Genomic DNA, 24693 nt, shown 5'->3' on the forward strand with positions numbered 1-24693 from the left:
CAAGCAAATCGAAGACAAACAAGAACAAGATAAAAGCAATCTGAATTGCAAATAGGAATCAAGTACAAATGATAAGTTTGGGGTTCCGTAACGAGCAAACCGGCGATCTAACCGATCACGGGATTACCCGGCAAAGTAGCAAAGCTAAACTTTAATCTAAACAAAACCCAAGAAATCTTGAAGGGGTACCTAACTATTTAAGGAGGTGGGACGACGACCTAGGGGTCCCTAGAGTTGTGCTCTATCTGGTTGGGGCGCACCCCACATGGGCCCCACTTGGGCCAGGGTCCTATTGGCTCAATATAGGTGACGCGGCACCTTGTTTCTACGATTGCCGTCGACTGAGATGGAATCTGGGGACAAGACTGGATCCATTGGAAAGAGGACTTGGAGGGCTTTCGAATCTGGGGACAAGACTGGATCCATTGGAAAGAGGACTTGGAGGGCTTTCCATCAAGTACTCATGGACCCAAAACGGAGCTCGTATGCAAATTTGGCGGCCGCTTGAAGTCAGCAGTGTAGCAGGTAGCCGAATTGGATTCCAGAACTTTGTCAACTTGATCTTGATGTTAACTACGGTTGTATCTATAGTAGCCATGGTCACATGAGTGAAATGGCTAAGAATGGGAACATGGGAACGTTGGTGTTAAATGTGCCTATATATACAAATGTTGCATAGGGGTTACAATTGTAAATGTGCGTTCCAATCTCTTGTTTTTTATGCCTAGTTACTGTTGACGGCTGTTGACCAATCTAATTGGTCACTGTTTGCAGCCTGTGCCGTTCCAAGGATGCTCTACCAATCTCAGCGCATATCAACGGCTGTGGACGTGGGAGCATATGCTCCCATGGTCCAAACGACATTTTCATATATACTAGAGGGTGGGGCGCGCCAATGGCGCGCCGTCTGTGCACAGTTAGGTTAAAAAGAACAGGTGATAATTAGAATAGTCGAAAGAATGCAGGCAAACACGAAAATTATCGTCAGAGGTAAGCACACACAGCGCTCTGGATTACATACGCAGAGACATTGCATGACATTTCTATGTTCATTCACCCCAGTGCTAACCGAACTAAACAAGCTGAAATAGGAGACATTGTATGGCATTTCCATGTTCATTCACCCCAGTGCTAACCGAACTAAACAAGCTGAAATAGGAAGCCTAGGTTTTCTTTGGTAGATAGTATATCAAGCTTCTAGATAGTATGTACATACGAAGTGCACTTATGCTGGATCATATTTACAGTAGAAGAGTGACCATGCTGCCTGCAAAACAAACATATATAAATTGCTATAAGTATTCAGTAGCACTATAACTGTAAAAATGGACAGTTTTAAAAAAAACCACATATAAAGCACCCACTAAACCAAAAGAGGGATGCAGTGAATTACTTTTCTTTCTTGATTACAGCCTTGGACCTCTGAGTGTAACCCGAAGTTGCATGGCTGCTGAATAAAGCAAATAACATAACCATTTAACTATAGTCAATCTAAAATAGATGTGCTCAACCAAGTACGTTCAAAGAGTAAAGTGTAATAACACTATATTTTTCTTTCTTTCCTCCATTAGGAACAACAGCTTCTTCCTACTGAACACAAGAGCTAATGTGCTATAAATATTGCTCACAATTTCTATGTGGCTGCTGTAGTGCCAAATAAATAACTGAGATAATAGGCACTATTAACATGACAACTAAATTGTAATAGAAATTGATTGGGGTGTGAATTTAATACTAATATGTACTGGAACTGACCACAATTAATAGATTTTGAGTGTCAAACTATAGTTAAAAGTAATACAAACTGAAACTATAACTATAGTTCGAAATACACATACTATGGAAAAAACGTGATATAATACAAATATGTACTTGTACCTGATACATAAACAGAGTTAGGAAACAATTGCATCAATGCAAAATAAAATAAATCAGGAAATGTAAGTAGGAACATTACTTTGGTATCGCAGTCACTGAGGAGCAACCACCAGAATAGCTAGATCAATATGGACTTGCTGTCCTATGATAGCGAGAGCATGATAAAAACTAACACAGCTGAGATGGGCTTTATTTTGCAACAGCTGAGCTGGCAGACTACAAAGCAAATTTTGAAAAAAAAAAAGAGAAAAAAAAGTGACATGTACAAGTCAAAAGCATTGTGTTGTTCAATGAATTTTGTTGCAACATTACCTCAGTTTCCCATGGATCGATATTCTTCAGCTCAGCTACTGTTTTCTGTTCCACTCGAGCCGGACACCATGATGCGCCAAAAGATTCAGCCATGTGGTATGTCAATTACTGATTTTAAAAGGCGCCATTTCATAGAGTGCATTGAAAAGAACAGACAAAAGCCATAATCAGGATGGAAGTGCATACCAAACGTGTATGTGTAAGCGGATTTCATATAGAAAAATTTCCATCATATCTTGTCTAAAAGCAAATGAAATATGATGCAGCAAAATTTATCACCACTCCACAACAATGTATTGACTAATAAGAAACAATCCGAATAGCTATTTCCTGGTAATATATAGTGGTAGTATTCTACGATAAAATTACAGATATACAAAAGGCACATTTTTATAAGTAAATCAGGCTAATGGTACTTATTCTTTTTATTGTAATGGGTGTGTGGAATGTGTTACAACACATCAGACCGATTATAATTTATAAACTGTGTATGATATTACAGTTATATATCAGCCTAGATGATATATACAGTTATATAAGTAATTATAAGCTGGTTATTTCATTAATATATAGCTGAGCCAACCTACAAATTAAAACCGAAAGTATGACAGATCTTTTTACTTAAATTGAAGTGCCATGTGTAATTAACTCGACACAACCTAGGGGTGACGGGATTAATTAATTGATACTTACTATTAATCTTTGTAGTGCCAAAAAAAAATTCCCCTCTGGCTTGTTAGAGACGACGGACCTGGCGTAGTCCTCCACGGTGATGTTCTTCTGGTAGTGGTAGACTGGTAGCACACCTCGCAGCCTCCGACCATCTCGTTCAGCGGCTCTTAGATTGACCCCAGCATGGCTACGTGATATACGGTGACCCACCATTGCCCGTGAGAACACTGGTTATCTTCTTAGCCTACGATAGGCCTAGATTCCGAGCCATGGCTCACAGGAAGTCAGGAACTTGGAGGTCACTTGCCTCTAAGGAATTACATGAAATGCAAGACATGAGAGAAACAAAAGAGAGCATACAACTGATTGAAAGCACAGGCGATGAAATGCCTGATGACGTGCAAAAAAGAACAAAACCAACAAAATCCCCCCAGGGAGAGAAGCAAACCTAGGAAAAACTGGCCCTTTGGTTCATCAGCCTGGAGAAACCAAGAGGCACATAGACAAGTGCATTGTAATAGGAAGAACTATGATTCAGGAAGGTGCCAAGAACAAACCCGGGTGGTGTGCCTCCTAGATCGGCCGCCCGCCCCATCGACCTTGGCTCCAGATTCGCCACCATCCTCAGATCCTCTTCTTTCCACCACGCCATTGGCTACTTGCATCTAATGCCGCTGCTCATGAATTTTCCATGTGAAAAGACTAATTATGACTTATACCTTAGTAATATCTTACTTAAATCAAGCATAGTAGCATCTTACTAAAACCGTAAGAAAAATGAAAGTACAAAAAAATCTCGAGCGAAACAAGACAATCCCATGGGTGTAATTTTTCAACTTGCAAGAAAATTTACCCAAGTAACAATACGCTAATATGTATGAACTATCAATTTCTGACCTAAAAAATTACCAGCACTACAAGATTAAAAGTGAAAATTGGGACTGGCAAAGCTGCTAGATAAAAAAAATCCAAAGCAATGCCCTATAGAAATATTAGGATATCAGAAAAATGAACCAATAGATAATGTTACACCATTGGGAAAAATTTTATCATTGGCACGCCGTTGTGATTTAAACAGTAGAAAAATGCAATCTTGGCACCATCTACAAAATAACTCTTCGTCTTCATAACAAAAGCACATGTAAACTAATGCTCTACTATTCAATCCATCAGTACATTAAATTAGCATGAATACATGTTGACTAAAAATAAATATGCTGAGGTTTATCTAAAACACCATTTCATTTGAAGCAACACAATTAGAGGATAAAACATATGGCATCCCATACTAAATATTTCCATGGTTTCAACAAGTAACAACAGCATTTGCACCTAGATAATCCAACCAAATCACTGAAACTCATTCTCAAGAAATGCAACTAAATGGAAATTTTGAAATAGCACATTATTCTACCATGGTGTACTAAAATAAATTTGAAAAATTCTAAATCATTATAAGTAATTCATGCTAAAATGAATTTTCAACCACATGATATAAATCAAACAACATGATAATTTAAATATGGTTACAGGTAATGACAAGCATATCATGTATATAAATGCTGGGGGCGCCTTGGCACGCCTCCTATATATAGTTTGCTCGAATTGCTGTTTCGAGCAGTGGTACCTACTATGTATTACTTCGTACATAAGAAAGAAAAATGACAGAAACCTTAAAGGTGCATTATTTGAATGATAAATAGTCAGACTATGCATGAGTCGCTGCATAAAATTGGTCGTGCCTGTGATTACATTCTGTGTTGACAACAAAACGTGCAAGTAACAGAGCCCTGCTAAATCTACATGACAAGTAACAATTACACAAGTCCAATGGATTGACGAGATAAGAGTATTAGTCAATAGATAGTCCAGACTTCAGAGAATATATATGATTGCTTCCAAGCGCTTCTTAACGTAGAAATGGGAGATGCAAACTGCTCCAATCTGAATGCTATTGGTTGCCACGAAATCTATCCATCTCATTCTGAGGTTGCAATGACCATCTATTGACGTGAGTATGGTGGTTGGGTCTCCTCCAGCTTGTACTTGAATGGTTTAATTTGAACTGGCTTAGTGGCCATATGTCATGTTGAATACTGTCTTGTGAAATATTGGTGAGAAAAGCAACAGTCAGTTTGGCATGTTTTCAAACTTCGCTGCTCAATGGTTGTCTTGTTAATGGTTACCGTCTAAAATTTTTTAGAATGGTCAAGGACTTTTTGATATTTCCTCTATGAAGCTTCTTGTGTCACTTCGTAGGTTCCTCAAATGGGCGTTCAGTTTATTTGTTCTTTTGATGGATACACTGAAAATAGATAAGATATGAAAATCGATTTGAAATACATATGTGCGTGGATAGTTTGAAAAAATATGCTAAGCTCACATGAATTTTTGTAACTGCATTGATCATCACGGTTACATAATTTATCTGTGTCGCCTTCAGAGGATGCTTCTGTAATGTAACGGAGGAGGATTATGAGTATTATAACTGCTATATGAGGTACTAAAGGCAATAATAACTTTATAAGAGTAGATCTTGATCTGCGTGATTCTAAATTTATTTGAAACGTAAATGCGCAAGTATAGTCTGGAAAGTGGAAACAGATGATAAACTTGCATGGATTTTGGGAACTGCATTGAAGACGTTGATCTCCAAGATATGAATCCATTCAAGAAGAAAGAACGAACGGATAGGGCCGAAGGAGGAAGATTTACCAAGATGAGTCGAAGAGGGTGGCTATTCAACCTTGACGAAGTCAGCATGCCAATTTTTTAGGTCGAGACCAACACCTCAGCAGCGTCATGTTGCTCCTTTCCAGCTCCTCCTCACCACACTAGCTGCTGGCCTGCATCAGCGTGTCCTCCGCCGCCCTAGAGTGAGGGCTGCCAACGGCAGCCATCATCTTCTTCACCAATACCATCACCTTCTCGAATGGATCTGCTCCTCCTTCCCCGCGATCGAGGGAGACCGGGACAGCAATACACACAGATAAGATCATATATACACCTTCTTTGAGCCACCAAACAGCAAGCATGTGATAGCTTTCTTGACATCAGAATGACCATAAATTCAAGGGCCAATCATTGAGCAAATCTTGGCATACGCATTTGACCTCTGTACAAATTCTTAGAATTCCATTTCCTACAAACCAACAAGAAAATTAACAATGTAAATATGTTGTAGCACCCTTCAACGAGAAACTTGGAATTTTGGAAAGCAGACCATTTGTAAAATTTGAGGGACCATTTGAGTTGGCATCTAGGGAGGTACCATTTGTCTATATGGAATAATAAGATTTATTAGTACAAGGACCATTTGAGTTGGCATGGAGGAACATGGACTCATGGAGTACAAGGACTTCACCTTGCAATGAGACATCAAGAACCAATGATGTTTTCTCAACAATTGGACTTCACCTTGCAATGAGGCATTAAGGACCAATGATGTTTTCTCAACAATTGAATATGTATATTCTGTTTTATCCATCCAACATATAAAGCTGCCATATTGAGTTTATATTGCTTACAAGTTATACCCAAACTCCGTACAAGTTACTAAACAGAATATGTACAGGAGGCGCGTTGTTCTAATCTCTACAATAATAAGTGACTCAAACTGCACATTGATTGATTAAAAAGAATTGAAAGCTTTCAGCAAGCAAGCAGATCCTATAGATAATTGTTACCTTCTGAAAAACTGGATATCCAGCTTTAAATCTTATGCAAAGGAAGACCATTATTGGCTAGAATGGCCTAGCTCTTGTCACAAGAATGGGTTGCATAGGAATGTTAATATCTCAAAATCTGTTCATGTTGGAAGAGATGGAGTTAGTTTTTGTTCAAAACCAAAAATTAGTGGAACTTTAAATAAAGGCAAAATTTGCTAAAGAACATCTAAAATTTGTGTAATTGGCTGAAGGACACTGCAAAATCGTGTCACTGCTAAGGGACACTACAAAAATGATGTAATTGGCTGTTGGACACTGGAAGCATTATTTTATCATTTTCGAGCAAAAAGTGGAGAGAGAAATTTTAAAAATACAAGTTTGCCCCTGCCTCTTAATTGCACAATCCAAGCGCTGGTTCACAGCCAAGTACACACTTATTGTGGATGAGCTGCCGCTTGAGCAGGGGTGAGGTGAGGTGCGTCATTGCCGACGGTCAGGGGCATCATTGCCGGTGGGGAAGAGCGCTAGGCCCAAAATTAACCTCTTTCAACTTGAAGTACAAGGCAGCGCAGAGCAGTAGTATCCCAAACGTGGGGGTGTCTCGGCCAGCACCGCCGCCACGAAAGCTTTTCCAGCGTTGCGACCACCATGTCGTTCGCCGCCTCCGTATTTGGCTTCAAGGTGAGCACGAAGCCAAGTCGAATGATGGGTGGGCGCAGAAGAACGCCGCGTGCGATTGTGAGTAGAGCTGCTGATGATGGAGCAGGAGCTCGGGTTGCAAAGGGGAAACAAAATGTAAAGCTCGATACCAAATTTTCCGCATCGCCGCCGCTGCCGCTTGCATTGGACCATTGCCTCCTCGCGTCCGGCCACCCCGCCGTCGCTGCCCTTCCTCTCCCTGACGCGGCCCCCGCCTCCACCGCTTCCTCTCCCTAACCCTGTCCGCCGACGCTCCACCATCAGGTCGGCCTACACCGACCCCAAAAACCCATCCCATTTGTTGCTCAATATTGAGCTGAAGCAAGAAGAAGAACAGTGCCAGGGGCACATTCGTACTTTCCACGGTTTTTCTCTCTCCATTAGCATCAAATATAATAAAATAATAGATCTAGTGCCCAGCAGCCAATTACACCATTTTTATGGTGTCCCTCAGCAATGACACGATTTTACAATGTCCTACAGCCAATTACACAGATTTTGGATGTCCTGTAACAAATTTTGCCTTAAATAAAATACTCCATCGGAATATAATCAAACACTGAAACCATTGTAAAAGCCAATATGTCCTATGTATTACATCCACTACGAAGCAATATTCGACGAGTATAATGGAACTTAGACTCTCAATATATGAATTACAATGTATCATTATAAATTTCAGTTGCTTTCAACCTCCTTGCAGTTTTAGGAGTAGGATTAATACATAGACATGGTTACTCTAAACAAATTAGCATGTTACCACACTTTAAAATAAACTAAAGCATAGTTAAAAACACCCATCCATGACCCGCATGATATATTCCAGGTTAGCAAGTTAAATATAAGCTCAGGCCCTCCTATATAAAGCCGTGGCATTTTGGTTATCAAATTTACAGAAAGTAGCAACGAACACAGAAATGTCACCTTGGTCTACCAAAAGATGCGGTATCAGATGGGACTTTTGCAGGAAGATCTGGGTGTACCTTAGTGCAAAGCTTCTCAGCTTGCTTGTAATCTTTTTAGCTTCAACTTGCATGCAACATTGTTCAAGTTGCAGCACCATCAGTCACTTGTATTGCTTCTTCTTTTCTTCACCAAATGTGCTATCAATTACTTGATGAATGCTTGAAGCAAAAACAGATTAATCATCAGTTAATAAGGGATTAACAAAAACCTTAATGGCAGCAAAGTTATTTAAACAATTGTGCAAGAAAAAAAAAAGCATGCCAGACCTTCTCATATCGCTTAGAAATCCTTTTTTTTTTACGAAAAGCTGGTAGATTTTCCCAGCTTGAACAATGTATTTCCTTCTTCCTTTTTTTTTTTGCAACAGTAGTCTCAATCTTACCGACATTATTCAAGTCCCACTATTATTTACCCTGTGTATCAGGATTCAGAAATAATTGGTTATCCTCTGCACTCATCATATCAAGTCAAAGAACTGCACACAAGTATAACATAAAGAGAAGTATACCTTCACAAAATGGTGCAAGCTCAACTTCATGAATCACAGGGTTGTTTGGTGGACAAAAACCAAATGCATATTCGGGAACTATTACAAGAGCAACTTTGCCATTCTTCATGTTTAGCACATACTGTCAAGACCATCAATAACCTTTTCTGGAAGGAAATCAATGAAAAGGAGCATGTCATTATTACTGATCTGAGATAAGGACAGCAGTATTTTTTTAAACACAGTGTATAATAGCCAGCATATAGGAAGTTAAAAAATGCACCGTTTATCAGTCTTGAATTCATGCCTCCTGTTCAGCATGGCCCTTCTTCAAAAATGCAATGCCATCATGAAATCCTCCAATTGTTTCGACTGTCAACGGCAAATACAACTTTGCTGTTAAAGGTATCAATCAGATAAGACCTCTATTGGGCATATAGGATCGGAGTACAAAGAGAACAGTAAGATCAGCAAGCATCATGCTTTAGCACACCTTTAACAACTATGAGAGAAACAAGATATTGGCAGCTTCAGCTCACTCACCTCTTGTGTGCAGTTTGCTGCTCTGTTCTAGAACTTAGATAGACATATATTGTCACTCTCTGCACTCAAGAGCTTTGGTCGTGGCCGCTTCTCACATCTTCAGGCCGGAGGAGCGGGACACCGCGCAGACGAATAGAGATCTGTAAGATATGAATTTCCATATTCTGGTCAATTATAATATAGTTCACATGTTAAAGAATTACCAAGCAACGTATGTACATGGATCAAATTGTGATATATATCTAATTACAGAGATATTGCAGTTTTACATTTGGCACATGCTTTAAGGAACTGTTTACCTCAAATGGAAGCTTATGAGGTCCTAGTCCTTTTTCATATATATCACCATCTTGATCACCCCCTGCTGCATAAAAGGAAGATAAATGGCAAAAGTGTCAATTAACAAAAGCATAAAATGAACCAAATAGGTATTATTGCCTAAACAAACAATAGAAAGTAAAAATGTATACTTTTTTATCTCAATGCCATGTAGTCACAAGCATGATAATTCACTTGATACCTATACCTAAAATATGTGATGCAGCCCTGCGGCAATAAAGACAATAATACTATAGATGGCACTCAAGTACCTGATTACTGAAAGAAGCCGATTAGAGTATTAGACAAACAATGTCAAATTGAAATATAACAGGAAACATTGAACTGCATAATCAGCTTAGGTTTTTGTTATTCATCTGCAACATATTACAGTTCTACCTTAATAGTTTCCAAAAATTGTTATCGATGACCTCGATCACATCTTTATAGATCCAACTGGCTAGTTTTTCAATCTTCCCAGTACTGTTCTGTACAATGAATACTCATCTTACAGGACTGTTGTCCATCCTTGCCTCTTTTCTATAAACAACATCGTTCTGTGTTGCCTCGTAAAGAGCTGAACTGCATGATGGAGGAATAGAAGTATAAAAGCATACCTTAATGGCTGCTGATGCCTTGCGTTGCTGCAACAAGATTGGAAGTTTGGAATAGCTAACTTACACCTGGAATCACAGCAATATGCGGTCTTAACATTTCAGCATACAAACATGGTAATCCTAACAAAAAGACTATACAGAAAAGCAGAGGTCTGTGAACTAAGCCAAATCGACAATGCCATAATGTATAAACAATCGAAATAAAAAACGCTGTGTTAAAACTAAAAAAATGCTGGATATGGGATTGCAATCCCTGGTAAAGGAGGTGAACCTGAAGTTACCATCGTCGATGTTATTGGCCTTTCTGTCAGGCTATTTGTGTTCTAAGCGGAAGTGGTTGGCTGCGGACGCTGGCGGCGGTCGATTCTTCCGTGGGCTCTGCAGAGGACATCGGTTGTCCTCGATTCTAATGGTGACAGCGGCGGCGACGGCGGCGGCTGTGGTGATTACGGCTCAGATGGGAGAGCACAGCCGGCACCCAATCCCGTCCACCACCACCGCCGCCATCTAGCTGTGTTTGCTGGTGGGGAAAACACCACCAACAGTAGCACCTAGGGTTGGGTCCTGCCAAGGAGCAGCTAGGAAGCAACAGGCGTCAACGTCCATGGCCAATGGCAATTACAGTCAAGAAGCAAATTGTAGAGTGGCTTAGGGGAAGAAGCAACTCTTAGTACCTGGTATGGCAGTACTCGACTCCATGGAGTTGCCCACCGCCGCACCACCTGCGCCGATCTCTTCTCACTGGCGGCGGAGGCGGCGGCGGCGGAGGCGGAGGCGGCGACGGGCACGCGGCGGTTGTGGCGGCCGTGCTCGGAGATGGGGTCGGCACGAGGCGGAGGTGGCGGCGCCGGAAGAAGGAGAGGGAGAGGGTGAGTCGGGAAGGAGGAGAGGATGACGACGCGAGAGGGAGGCAGAGGTGGCGGCGCGAGACGGCGGCGGCGGCGCGAGGCGGAAGAGGGAGAGGAAGAGGGGGAGGCGGTGGCGGCGCGAGACGGCGGCGGCGGCGCGAGGCGGCAGAGGGAGAGGGAGAGGGGGAGGCGGTGGCGGCGCGAGACGGCGGCGGCGGCGCGAGGCGGCAGAGGGAGAGGGAGAGGGGGAGGCGGAGGCGGCGGCGCGAGGCAATGGGGACGGCGCAAGGGGGAGGCGGAGGTGGCGGCGCGAGGGGTGGCGGCGGCGGCGGCGCCGGAGAGGGAGAGGGAGAGGGTGCGGGCGGCAACGGAGGGTTTGGGGAGTTAGGTAGTGGGCATTATTTTGTGAAAAAGCCGCTATGCTTTTCACTTTTTACATATAGGTTCCTATCCGCGATTTCTCCTCTCCAAATACGTTACTGAGAGATCTATACGGAATTACAAACAAATATGAGAGTTTTTTTGAAAAATCCGACGTGGCGTGCTCCCCAGCCGCCCAGCCCGCCACACTTAAAGGTTTCTTTTAGTGTTGATTAAATTACTTTTATAGTACTTTTAGATTTAATTAAATTACTTCCTATACATTCATAATGTTCCGAGGTGACTACCTATTATTGTTTTAGTCAATTCCGTAGTTTGTGCTAATTAATTTAGTTTCTAGATAGAGTTATGTTTTTATCCCTACAATGGAATTACCCCTAATGTTATGACAAAGTTACTTTCGTTTTGTCTGAAGTTACTTCTATAACATATGTAAATTACATTTAGACTTTATTGAATTTACTTTTGCATGTCTAAGAAGTAATTTAGTGATAACCAAAAGTGAAGGAGGATCGGATGTAAAGGAGGAATCGAGATAGAGATTGTCCCGGAAACAGAGTGAAGATCGGCTGAAGTCCGAATCGGCTACGACTAAGATCGGCCGAGTTCGAGTCAGACGGGGTTAGCCGATTGAGCCGAATCCGACAATATGACACAGCATATGTTGTCGGTTTAGGTCGACATGCTTCATGATGATTTCCACGCATGGATAGAGTCCTGAGAAGGCAATTGTATCTATTACTTAGGATATTTTATGTAATTTCCTTAGAGATATGTTTGGGCAAAAGTCTACTGCAAAGACTTATGGTATCTTAGAATTTGTTAGAGATAAGAGTCGTGTCCGATATGAACATATTTTGTAATTCTCGGGTATAAATAGACCCGAGCCCCATGTAATCAAACTAACACACGTTCAATACAATCTCGGCGCATCGCCACCCTTTTATTTTCGTTTTGTTTCGACGAGTTCTTGCTTTCAGGTTGAGCTGCATCGGTTTCGATCTTCAACAAGAGGTAAAACTTGTTATGGTGGCTTGCGTTCTCGGGATTAGTGCTTCCATCTTCATGATACTCTAATCTTGTTTATGTAATTCGACGAGTTATCATATATCTTATATAATCTCCGGCAATATCGCTATCTAACCTACAATCGGCTAACATTTGTTACTAGAAGGCAGCCGATTAGGTTAAATACTGATGTTGACTTAGATTATATAGGATATCTACCACTCTATGACATATCCGACGACTTGATTGTCTAGATATTGTCCTTCTTTTCATACTTATAGCTTCATCAGTTGAGTTTGATCTTATGAGTCGTGATTAGAATCTTAATCTCTAGCCTGTCTTTGGTTGCTGATTAGAGTAGTATTGGGGTTTCAGCCGATCTTATCTGATTTAACTACATTTATCCTACATGCTTCTTTGACATGTTAAATTTTCCCTTTATGTTAAGATCTCGTTGCATTTAAGTATATTAGGCTTTTTGTTTAATATATTCTACTCGCTTTAATATCCTAATATAGAGTAGTATCGGAGTATTAGCTGATACATGCTAGATCTATCTGATCGGCTATGCTATGAACACATATAATCTCATTATTAGTATATATTTCGATCTAAGTGATTTATACTGTCTCGGCATGACGACCGATCTATCCCAATCACTTGATTTAAGTATATATCGATCTAAGGATTATATATTGTTAATATCTGCAACCGATCGAGTAGATTTAGTTCTTTGTTATTTCTTAATGACTGCCGATCGATGCAAATATGACGTCGGCTCAAGGTTAAATGATATGTCATCGGCACTTAGCCAATCGACTATCATTTATGGATTTAACCACGGTTTTCTTTGTCTTAGTTTCCTGTTGATTGCAGGATCAAATCAACTGGCACACTCACACACCCAAAGGCAAGTTTTGGACCTGCACTGGAGTTAAGCAGATCACCCAGGCCTCGTGTTTTTACATCAACACGCTTTTGGCACGCCTAGTGGGACCGATTAGAAGTCAGAACCGCAATAGCATTCTCTCATGGCTGAGAAACCACCAGCATCGCCATCTTCGGCTGGCAAAGAGACCCCTGCCAAGAATCTAAAGTCTGGTGCATTTGAGGTTCACGAAGGAAACATTGTCCCCGTCACTATAGACAAGCTAACACCTGAGCAGAAGAATGAGCTCAATCTGATGATGCAGCAAACACAACACCAATTCTTGAATTCATTCATGGAGACCCGTAAAGGAACAATTGTTCAGAGGTACAAGATGAAATTAATTGCAGATGTTCCTGGGACAAATTCTTCCAAGGATGGAGAAGTACAACAGGTCTCAGATGGTACAACTCAATCAGGCGATAAAGGCGCTGCAGATGGCTCAGGTGACAAAGGTGGTGGTTCTCAAGGGGCTCAAGGTGACGGTTCTCAGGGATTTCATGGTGAGAATCTTAACCAAGATGGCAACACGGCACAGCTACAGTTTAACAACTTCCAAGATCGGATTGACTATGCCCTACAACATGCTTTGATTAATCAATCTGGAGTGTTAGTCAACACTTTGTCAAACATGGTGAAGTCGATGGTTGATGGCTCAATAGCTGAATACCAGGCTACAGGACCGGTTTATTTGCTAGGAGGTGTTTTCCCAAACTATCGGCCCTTGATCACTAATAATCAGCCAGCTGTTCAGCCAATTCCTCCCAATGCACCATCGGCTCAACCGACAGCACCAGTATCGGCTCCTACACCAGCTACGCCATCATCGACACCAGGTCAATTAATTAATCCTCGATTGTTGGTAAGAGAGCAGCCACAGCATAGTGGACAAAATGTGAATCGGCTAACTCAAGACCAAGTTGCAGCTATGTTTTTACCACCTCAGCCTACTGTTGACCTAGTCCAGCAACAGCCGATTCAACAGACGCCACCAAGGCAGCAGGTTGTGCAGCCGATTCAGCAAACGCCATCAAGGCAGCAGGTTGTGCAGCCGATTCAGCAGCAAGGTTTGCTAAATGCATTGGCCGGGTTCAGAACGCCCGACAATCAGCCAAGGCAGCACGCTGCAAATCAAGTTGTCCCAGAGCATTTAGTTCATAATGTGCAACCAGATCAAACGGTGATACCTCAAGTGATTCCCGAACATTTGGTGCGCAATATACAGCCAAACTTCCAGAATTATCAAGAGGGCAATTTGAATTATCAATATCAGCCTCCATCACCGCAAGTTCAGTATCAATAAGGAGTATCGGCTCAGCCTCAGTTCGCTCCTCAATACAATCAATTCGAGCCCGTGCCACAACAAGCACAGGGAGTGTCTCAGCAAAGGCCATGGGCCGATATGATTGCAGATGTGATAAGAGAACAGTTTGGGCTCAAGCCGAAGAATGCTGGAAACTTGTATCGGCATCCATACCCTGAGCGGTTTGAGAGGGTTCCATTGCCTAACCGATTCAAGGTTCCAGATTTTTCAAAGTTCTCAGGACAGGACAGCGTTTCAACCTGTGAACACGTTAGCCGATTCTTAGCTCAATATGGGGAAGCATTGGCTGTGGATGCCCTGAGGGTCAGGTTGTTTCCATTGTCTTTGTCTGGATCGGCTTTCACTTGGTTTTCTTCTTTGCCATGTGGATCAATCAACAGTTGGGCCGATTTGGAGAAGCATTTTCATAGCTATTTCTATAGTGGGGTTCATGAGATGAAACTGTCGGATTTAACGGCGATTAAGCAAAGACATGATGAACCTGTGCAAGATTACATCCAAAGGTTTAGGGAGATGAGGAATAAATGCTACAGCTTGAGTTTAACTGATGCCTAGTTAGCCGATTTGGCTTTTAAGGGTATGATAGCTCCGATCAGGGAGAAGTTCTCGTCTCAAGACTTTGATAGTTTGTCACATCTTGTATAAAAGGTAACTCTGCATGAGCAAAGGTTTGCAGAAGCCAGGAAAAGCTTTAAAAAGGTCAATCATGTCTTTCCCTACATCTATGGATCTGATGATGATGATGATGATGATGATTCTGAAATAGCTACAGCCGAATGGGTTAGAAGCAAGAAGTTTATACCATGCCAATGGGTGAAGAATTCTGGAAAAGAAGAGAGGTATGATTTTGATATCACCAAGGCTGATAAGATCTTTGATTTGCTACTTCGGGAGAAGCAGATTCAATTTCCTGCTGGTCATACAATTCCATCGGCTGAGGAATTAGGCAAGAGGAGGTATTGCAAGTGGCATAATTCTGGGTCTCATTCTACCAATGATTGTAAAGTCTTCAGACAGCAGATCCAGGCGGCTATTGAAGGGGGCAAAATCAAGTTTGATGACTCCAAGAGGCCGATGAAGGTCGATGGCAATCCTTTTCCTGTTAATATGGTGCACACAGCTGGCCGAACAGCCGATGGAGGAAGAGCTAGAGGTTTTCAGGTGAATTTGGTTAGGATTATCAGTAAGTATCAAAAGAAGTATGACAAGCAGCAGGAGAGGCATTATGAAGAAGATAATGGCGGCTTTGATCCTCATTGGGGTTGTGAGTTCTTTAGATTTTGTTGGAATGAAGGTATGAGGTTGCCATTTATTGAAGACTGTCCTGGGTGCAGTAATGTTGCAGAAAGTTCAAGTCGATTGTATAATAGAGGCAATCGGCCAAGGTAAGCGAGAGTTCGTGTTCATCAAAGATTGGGCCCAGTGAACCAAGACCATGACCAAGAAGACAATAAAGGCAGGAAGACTCAATGGTGTCCTTCTGGTATTTTTACAAAGAATCAGAAGAGAAGGGTTCAAAGGTTGAGGAACAGGGAACGCTTTCAGGAGGTTGAGAAAGAGATCAACCATCGGCTGAAGAAAACGAAGCCGAAGCAGGAGTGGCGCGTTAAGAATCGGCTTCCTATAGCCGATGAAGTCACAGCCGAGAAGCAAAAAGATTGGCTAAAGGAAAACGTGTTGTGACTGCATCGGTTAACATGGTTTTCACACTACCTGCAGAATTTGGGGCCAGGCAAGCCGATGTTGATGAAGTGGAGGAAGAATCGGCTAAGTTGATTTTATCACCGGAACAAGCAGTCTTTGAGAAGCCGGAAGGGACAGATAATCGGCATCTTAAGCCATTGTATGTAAACGGCTATGTCAATGGGAAGCCGATGTCTAAGATGATGGTCGATGGTGGGGCTGCAGTGAATTTGATGCCTTATGCTACATTTAGGAAGCTGGGCAGAAATGCTGAGGATCTAATCAAGACAAACATGGTGCTCAAAGATTTTGGTGGCAATCCATCAGAAACCAAAGGAATTTTCAATGTGGAACTGACAGTCGGCAGTAAGACTATCCCTACAACATTTTTTGTCATCGATGGGAAGGGTTCCTACAGCTTGTTGCTTGGAAGGGATTGGATTCATGCCAATTGTTGTATTCCTTCAACCATGCATCAATGCTTGATTCAATGGCAAGGCGACAAGATTGAAATCGTGCCAGCCGACAGGTCAGTTAATGTTGCCAGTGCCGATTTAACTCTTTGGGAGATGGATGGTCTCGATTGCTTATCTGGAAAAGTTTGGGATGGAGATTTTCTAAAAGTGTCCGATTGTGATATACAGTCAATTAAAGATGGAGAGCCCAAGTTATTATTTTAAGGGCGTCGTGGAGGGTTCAAACGTCTACACCAAGGACACAGTAGATGATCTCGATGACAAGCAAGGACAGGGTTTCATGTCGGCTGATGATTTGGAAGAAATTGATATAGGTCCAGGTGATCGACCAAGGCCGACATTTATCAGTAAGAACTTATTTCCAGAATTTAGAACCAAGTTGATAGAGCTCTTAAAGGAATTCAGGGATTGCTTTGCTTGGGAGTATTATGAGATGTCAGGACTCAGCCGATCGATTGTTGAACATCGGCTACCTATCAAACCAGGGGTTGGACCACACCAACAACCTCCGAGAAGATGCAAAGCCGATATGCTCGAGCCTGTCAAAGCTGAGATTAAACGTTTATATGATGCTGGTTTTATTCGTCCTTGCCGATATGCTGAGTGGGTTTATAGTATAGTTCCGGTTATCAAGAAAAAACGGCAAAGTCAAGGTGTGCATTGATTTCAGGGATTTAAACAAAGCTACCCCAAAGGACGAGTATCCAATGCCAGTAGCCGATCAGCTGGTTGATGCTGCTTCAGGGCACAAGATTTTGAGTTTTATGGATGGAAATGCAGGATACAATCAGATTTTTATGGCCGAAGAAGATATCCACAAGACAGCTTTTAGATGTCTTGGTGCAATCGGCTTGTTTGAGTGGGTTATACTGACTTTTGGCTTGAAAAGTGCTGGAGCTAAATATCAACGGGCCATGAATTATATATACCATGATTTGATCGGCTGTTTGGTTGAAGTATATACATTGATGATGTGGTTGTTAAGTCTAAAGAGATAGAGGACCACATAGCCGATTTGAGGAAGGTTTTTGTAAGGACTAGGAAATATGGCCTGAAGATGAACCTGACAAAGTGTGCTTTCGGTGTATCGGTTGGCCAGTTTTTGGGATTTCATGTTCACGAGAGGGGGATTGAGATAACTCAAAGGAGTGTTAATGCAATCAAGAAAATTCAGCCTCCAGAGAATAAGACAGAGTTACAGGAAATGATCGGCAAGATAAATTTCGTTAGAAGATTTATTTTTAATTTGTCTGGAAGATTAGAGCCTTTTACGCCATTGTTAAGATTGAAAGCCGATCAAAAGTATACTTGGGGGTAGAGCAATAGAAGGCTTTGGATAGTATTAAGGAATATCTTAGCTCTCCTCCAGTTTTGATTCCTCCACAAAAGAGGATACCTTTTAGATTATATCTATCGGCTGGTGAGAAGTCGATTGGCTCAGTCTTGATTCAGGAGCTTGAAGGGAAAGAAAGAGTTGTATTCTATCTAAGTCGTCGGCTCTTGGATGCAGTGTGGAGAAGTTGTGCTTGTGCTTATATTTTTCTTGTATAAGGTTAAGGCATTATCTATTGTCCAACGAATGCACTGTCATATGCAAAGCTGATGTCGTTAAGTACATGTTATCGGCTCCAATTTTGAATGGAAGGGTTGGAAAGTGGATATTTTCCTTAACATAATTTGATCTTCGGTATGAGTCACCGAAGGCAACCAAGGGGCAGGCTATAGCCGATTTTATTGTTGATCATCGTGATGATTCAATCGGCTCGGTTGAGGTTGTGCCGTGGACTTTGTTCTTTGATGGATCAGTATGCACTCATGGTTGTGGTATCGGCTTAGTTATAATTTCTCCTCGGGGGGCATATTTTGAGTTTGCCTATACTATTAAACCTTATGCAACTAACAACCAAGCTGAGCATGAGGCAGTTCTCAAAGGGTTGCAATTACTCAAGGAAGTTGAAGCCGATGCTATTGAGATTATGGGGGATTCTTTGCTAGTGATCAGTCAATTGGCAGGAGAGTATGAGTGCAAAAATGATACATTAATAGTTTATAATGAGAAGTGCCGAGAGCTGATGAAAGAGTTTTGGCTGGTGACTTTGAAGCATGTATCTCGAGAGCAGAATATTGAAGCTAATGATTTGACCCAAGGGGCGTCGGGATATAAACCGATGATCAAAGATGTCAAAATTGAGGTTGCAGCGTTAACAGCTGATGATTGGAGATATGATGTGCATCAATATTTACAGAATCCATCTCAATCGGCTTCCTAGAAATTGCGATATAAAGCGTTGAAGTATACTTTATTGGATGATGAGCTCTATTATCAGACGATTGATGGGGTGTTGCTTAAGTGTTTAAGTGCCGATCAGGCCAAGGTTGCAATCGGTGAGGTTCATGAAGGAATTTGTGGCACTCATCAATCGGCTCATAAGATGAAGTGGTTGCTTCGATGTGCAGGGTATTTTTGGTAGACAATGCTAGAGGATTGTTTCACAGGATGTCAAGATTGTCAAAAATTTGGAGCGATTCAGAGGGCACCAGCATCGGCTATTAATCCTATCATTAAACCGTGGCCATTTAGAGGTTGGAGAATTGATATGATCGGCATGATTAATCCATCATCAAGCAAAGGGCATAAGTTTATATTGGTGGCAACTGATTATTTTACCAAGTGGGTAGAAGCGATTCCTTTGAAGAAGGTTGATTCTGGGGATGCTATACAATTTGTTCAAGAGCATATAATCTATCGATTTGGTATTCCTCAAACCATTACAACCGATCAAGGTTCAATCTTCGTATTCGATGAGTTTGTTCAATTTGCCGATAGCATGGGTATCAAACTGTTGAATTCTTCACCATATTATGCACAAGCTAATGGGCAAGCCGAGGCATCTAACAAGAGTTTGATCAAATTGATTAAGAGAAAGATTTCTGATTTTCCTCGGCAGTGGCATACTCGATTGGCCAAAGCATTTTGGTCTTATCGGATGGCTTGTCATGGATCGATCCAAGTCCCTCCTTATAAGCTTGTTTATGGACATGAGGCTGTTTTACCATGGGAAGTTAGAATCGGCTCAAGAAGAACAGAGTTGCAAAGTGATTTGGCAGCCGATGAATACTATAATCTCATGGCCGATGATAGGGAAGACTTGGTTCAGTCTAGATTGAGAGCCCTTGCAAAGGTTACCAAGGATAAGGAACGAGTTGCTCGGCATTACAACAAGAAAGTGGTGCCCAAGACTTTTTCGGAAGGTGAACTTGCGTGGAAGTTGATTTTGCCGATTGGGACTCGGGATAACGAATTCGGCAAGTGGTCACCAAATTGGGAAGGACCGTTCCAAATCTATAAGGTTGTATCTAAGGGAGCTTACATGTTGCAAGGACTCGATGGAGAAGTTTATGGACGAGCGCTAAATGGAAAATAGTTGAAGAAATATTACCCAAGTGTTTGGGTTAATGCATGATCGGCCGGTGTTGCCGATACATGATAGCCGATGTATTTACATCGCCTTGAAATGGCCGATATGTTATATCGCCCTTAGTTGTTTTCATATTGTAATCGGTTGTGGTCTGCCGATGTGCAATGGCCGATATTGTTATATCGCCCTTAGTTCAACTTATAATTTTAGCAATGCCTTCGTCTTTGTAAAATTAGGGGGGCACATATATGAAAAGTTGCAAATTTTTGAGCAAAATGTGGAGTTATATTGAATCGGCATAAAGATTATCAAGATGAGTTAGATAAAGAGCCAGAGTTTCTTAGCCGATTACAAAATTTCCTAAGATCTATTACACAAGATATCACAGAGACAAGTAACGCTGGATAGCCGATATAGCTCTTTGCCTAATTTGTTCTACTTCTTCAATGGCTTGAGCATTTTGAGCATCGGTTCCAGAGATGACTTTTAGGGACTTGGTCATATCAGCGACATTCTTGATAGCCGATTTCAGCCTTGCCTTTTGTTCTTCGACAGACTATGGGAGATCGGCTAGCTTCTTGTGTTCCAGATCCAGTTCGGCATTGCATTCTTGGAGTTGTGCCAAGAGCTCAATCTTCCGAGCTTCAAGCCGATCAATATTAGACATGATCGGGCCTTCAGATAGTTGATCAAGTTTGGACTTCTCTTCATGCACGAGTTGCTGATTGGCCTGGATGGTAGTGTCACACCCCGAAGTTCTTTCCCAAGCCTAAATTGAAGTTATAAATGGTCTCAAGAAAATACATGTGTAAAGCAAGAGTAAACCTTAATAAATTAATGCAAATAATAATCGGAATTAGCATGTGGAATTTTTCTTGAGTTCTATATGTCGAAATTCGCTAACAGGATTTTTAGTGGAATTTTCAGAGCCCTAGAAATAATTTTAACCAATTAAAATTGAGCATAAGCAATATTTAAATCCCTGGGAAAATTCTTTTTCTTTTTCCTTTCTTTTCCTTTCTCTTTTTCTTTGAATGGGCCGCCGGCCCATTCTCCTTCCTTCCTCCCCTCCCGCTGGGTCGGCCGAAGGCCAAGGCCCAGCTAGGTCGCGCGGGCCGGCCGCCCGCCTCCTCTCACCCGGGTCGCCAACAGGTGGGGCCCACCTGTCGGACCCGTCTCCCACCTCGCGCCGCGCCGCCGCGCCTGCAACCACCGCTGAAACCGCCGCCGCGCCCACGTCCGCGTCTCCCGGGCCACGCCGTCCACGTCGCCCTCCCGCCCGCGCATGCGCCACACCTCCCGCGCCCGCCTCCCCTCTCTCTCCCGCCCGCGCCCGTGCCCGAGATGGCCGGGATTCGATTTTCGAATCCCGCCTCTCTCTCCTCTCCCACTCTCCCGCGTTGGCCGGCGGATTCCCGCCTCTCCCGGCCACGTCCGGCCCCCTCTCTCCCTATTTAAGCTCCGCCGCCACCCCCTGTCTCTTTTTCCCCATTTCGCCGAACTCCCTCGTGCTCCCTATCGCTCCCGCGCCGTGCAACCACCTGCCGCCGCCGCTCCCGCCACTCCGGCCGCCTCTAGCCGCCGCTAGGCTCGCCGCCGCACCGCGCCGTCGCCGCCGTTGGGTTCGCGTGGTCAAGGGCCACCCCGTCCACCCCTCCTCCGTCGAGGTTCGCCGCCGGAGCGCCGTTCCCACCGTGCGACGGTGAGAGCCGCCATGTCCGCCGCCTTTGGCCATGGTTTCCGATCGCCGTGGTTCATCTCCCTCCCTCTAACCTCACTCTTTTCCTCTCTTAGGACATTCCGGACCTCGTCCGCCCGTCGCCGCCATTTGCCCGTGGTCGCCGTCGCCGTTCGCCGTCGTCTTCCTCCGCGCCGGCCACCCTTGGTGAGGCGTCCTCTCCCCTCTATTCCCCTCCCTCTCCTTCCTAGCCGCCGCTTAGCGCCGCCGCCTTCGCGTCGCCTTTGCGCCGCCACCTCCGCCGCCGGTTGTCGTCGCCGGCAACACGTGCGCGCGCGCGCCGTCGCCATCGCCGTGGCCGGTCGGCTGGCCTTGAGCCAAGCTGAGCCGGGTCGCCGCCGCCCGTCCGATCGGCCCCGGGGCGATCTGGGCCGTCGGTCCCGTGGACCGGCGGTGGACCACCCGCGTGGTCCCGGTCCACGGTGGACCGGCAGCCTTGGGTCGCTGACCCGGGTGCCCCACTTGCCGGCGCCCCTCTCTCCCCTTGAGCCGCTGACATGCGGGCCCCGCCCGTCGGCGCCGCCCCCCTTGATGACGTCAGCCCTGGGATTTATTGCGCAATAAATGATTTAAGGACTTTTTGTTATAGTAATAAATACAGTGAATCTTCTAAAATTCATAACTAATTCATCCGTGCTCCGTTTAAGCCCATTCGAGTCTCAGTAAATCAAGAAAAATGTGTAGAATCCATTAAAAATGGTTTTGTTCTCTGTTTCAGTAGTCTTATAGCCTGTTTGTATTGTTTGCTTTGTTTGTCGCTTAGATTCCGGTTCTTCCGACGCTCCGGTGTACTTCGAAATAGTCGCCGAGGTTCCTCCAGTAGCAGAGCAAGGCAAGTCATGCTTGTCACTTGAACATGTTGATCCTATATTGCAAATGCTCTATTGTTTTTCTTCAAATACTGCATCGTTTTATAATGTTACTATGGGATGTTTACCTATTGTTACAGCCATACTATTTTGGTACCATGTTCCTTTGTTAGCTTGGGTTATAACATGAATAGACTTTGGACTAGGGATTGCTTAGCCATGCTTAGTTCAACTAGTACACAATGGGGAAAATCCTATTAATGTTTAGACTGTTGGTTCTAATGGTATTGTTGGATTAGTGACACCGCTTCGGTGTTGGTTAATTAAAATGAATCACATGGTGAGCTGTGGGTGCATGGTTTTGCTAGTCGCACCCATGGCAATTAAGGACCGGTTCGCGGGAAACCCTGGAAGAATATATCGTGCTTACCACAAGCCAGCGTGGGCAACGGCTGGGCTTGTAGTGTAGCTTTCCTCTAGCTGACGCATCCAGGCAAGGGTGGGCGTGATGGAGCGGGGCGGGCCCTGCGACGGCCTCTGTCGCTTCCGGATTCACCTAGGCACGAGAGGGGACTGCCCGCTGCCTTGCGAGGAGTGGGGGTGAAACCTGAGGTGTGGTGTGCTTGGCTAGAGGGGGTTATGCGAAGGGTCCTGTCACGGCCTCTTTCCGGTATGTCGTGGTGGCATGTCGGCGCACGGAAACATGTCGTGGGGCTGTGTCTTGTGGGTACTGTTGTACACCTCTGATCAGAGTAAAACTATTCGAATAGCCGTGCCCGCGGTTATCGGTGGTCAACCAGATTCACCGTGATTAGTCTCACCCTAGTTTAGTCTAATGAAATTGGATAGTATAGGTGGATGGTTGGGCCTGTCGCAACGTGGTATAGCGTTGGACAGTGGATGAATAATATTGATTAATTATTACAACTGTTTAATTCTTTCAACTTCTGTTTTTAAATGCTCGCTTTATGCAAATGAACCACTCTAGCTCTCCTTTGATAATTCCCTGCATCATACCCCTATTCCGGTATGGCTTGCTGAGTACAGTGGGTAGTACTCAGTCTTGCTCTATTTTCCCCAACCCCAGAGTACGAGTATGTGTCAGATGGTGGTTTCTCCGAGGAGTAGGCTTCGTCCGTGCCGTCGAGGATGCCTGTGGAGTGGTGTTCCCGCTGCAGATCAAGTCAAGGCGTAGCTCCTGTTATCTTTCGTTTTTCCGCTGCATTTATGTAAGACTTTTATGATGTTTGTAAGACGTGGATCTGAATGTCAACATTGTCATTTGTGTACCCCGGCCGGTCCTGGACGGGGATTTTAATGCACATTCTGCTTAGAATTCTATTCGGGAATTTCTGGGCGTGACAGGTAGCTTCAATCTCTTTGCGTTCTCGGCGTTCGACTAATCTCTGCTTGGCTTTCTCCAGTTTGAATTGATGCTGTTCAAGATAAGTAGCTGGAGTAAGGACATCGGCTATTTCTTCAGGAATCAGAGCTTGAACTTCGTGTAGCAGAGTCCTAATTGATCCACAGTCGACCACCAAGCTGTCTAAAGAAGATGCCTCTAGCCGATGAGAGATATCTTCAAGAGTTTTCTTCACATCATTGGATAAGGGGGCTAAGGCTTTGCTTGTGGTGTCCTCTTCTGTCTCATCAAAGTTGTCCTTGATGTCAAAAGAGAATAGATTGGCTAAGACCTGCAAGAACAATTTCAAGAGAGTTAGGAGCTAAATAGACATAGCCGATCTAAGTTCTTGTATCAAAGGGAAACTTACTGGGATAGCAGGAGCGGCTGGTTGTTCTTCTTCCTCAACATGGTGACTCCCTGTAGCCGATGGAGTTTGGTCACTGGATGATTGTTGTACAGGGGAAGAAGGAGGAGGAGGCTGAAAAGAGACAAGTATTAGATAAGATCGGCTGAG

At 43.5% G+C, this 24693-nt stretch overlaps 1 long non-coding RNA gene across 26 annotated transcripts; it reads right to left on the bottom strand.

Moving 5' to 3' along the window:
• Window positions 1-960: 960 nt before the first annotated feature.
• LOC127754504 (uncharacterized) lies at window positions 961-11374 on the bottom strand. 26 transcript variants are annotated; one of them, XR_008012866.1, is made up of 18 exons: window positions 10835-11374; window positions 10442-10738; window positions 10161-10226; window positions 9943-10031; window positions 9696-9822; window positions 9525-9589; window positions 9226-9365; window positions 8966-9054; window positions 8704-8849; window positions 8462-8608; window positions 8213-8353; window positions 6549-6666; window positions 5578-6004; window positions 3420-3536; window positions 2884-3171; window positions 2191-2298; window positions 1394-1450; window positions 961-1267 (listed from the first exon to the last, which is right to left on the bottom strand). It is a non-coding gene; the product is annotated as an uncharacterized LOC127754504 (long non-coding RNA). The 26 variants fall into 26 exon arrangements; XR_008012850.1 differs by lacking the exons at window positions 9696-9822; window positions 9943-10031 and adding exons at window positions 6086-6140; window positions 6227-6362 and having other exon boundaries at window positions 10432-10738; window positions 10835-11373; XR_008012859.1 differs by having other exon boundaries at window positions 9525-9586; window positions 10432-10738; window positions 10835-11373.
• Window positions 11375-24693: the final 13319 nt, after the last annotated feature.

This window comes from Oryza glaberrima, chromosome 11, assembly GCF_000147395.1.
Source record: "Oryza glaberrima chromosome 11, OglaRS2, whole genome shotgun sequence".
Classification (NCBI taxonomy): Eukaryota; Viridiplantae; Streptophyta; class Magnoliopsida; order Poales; family Poaceae; genus Oryza; species Oryza glaberrima.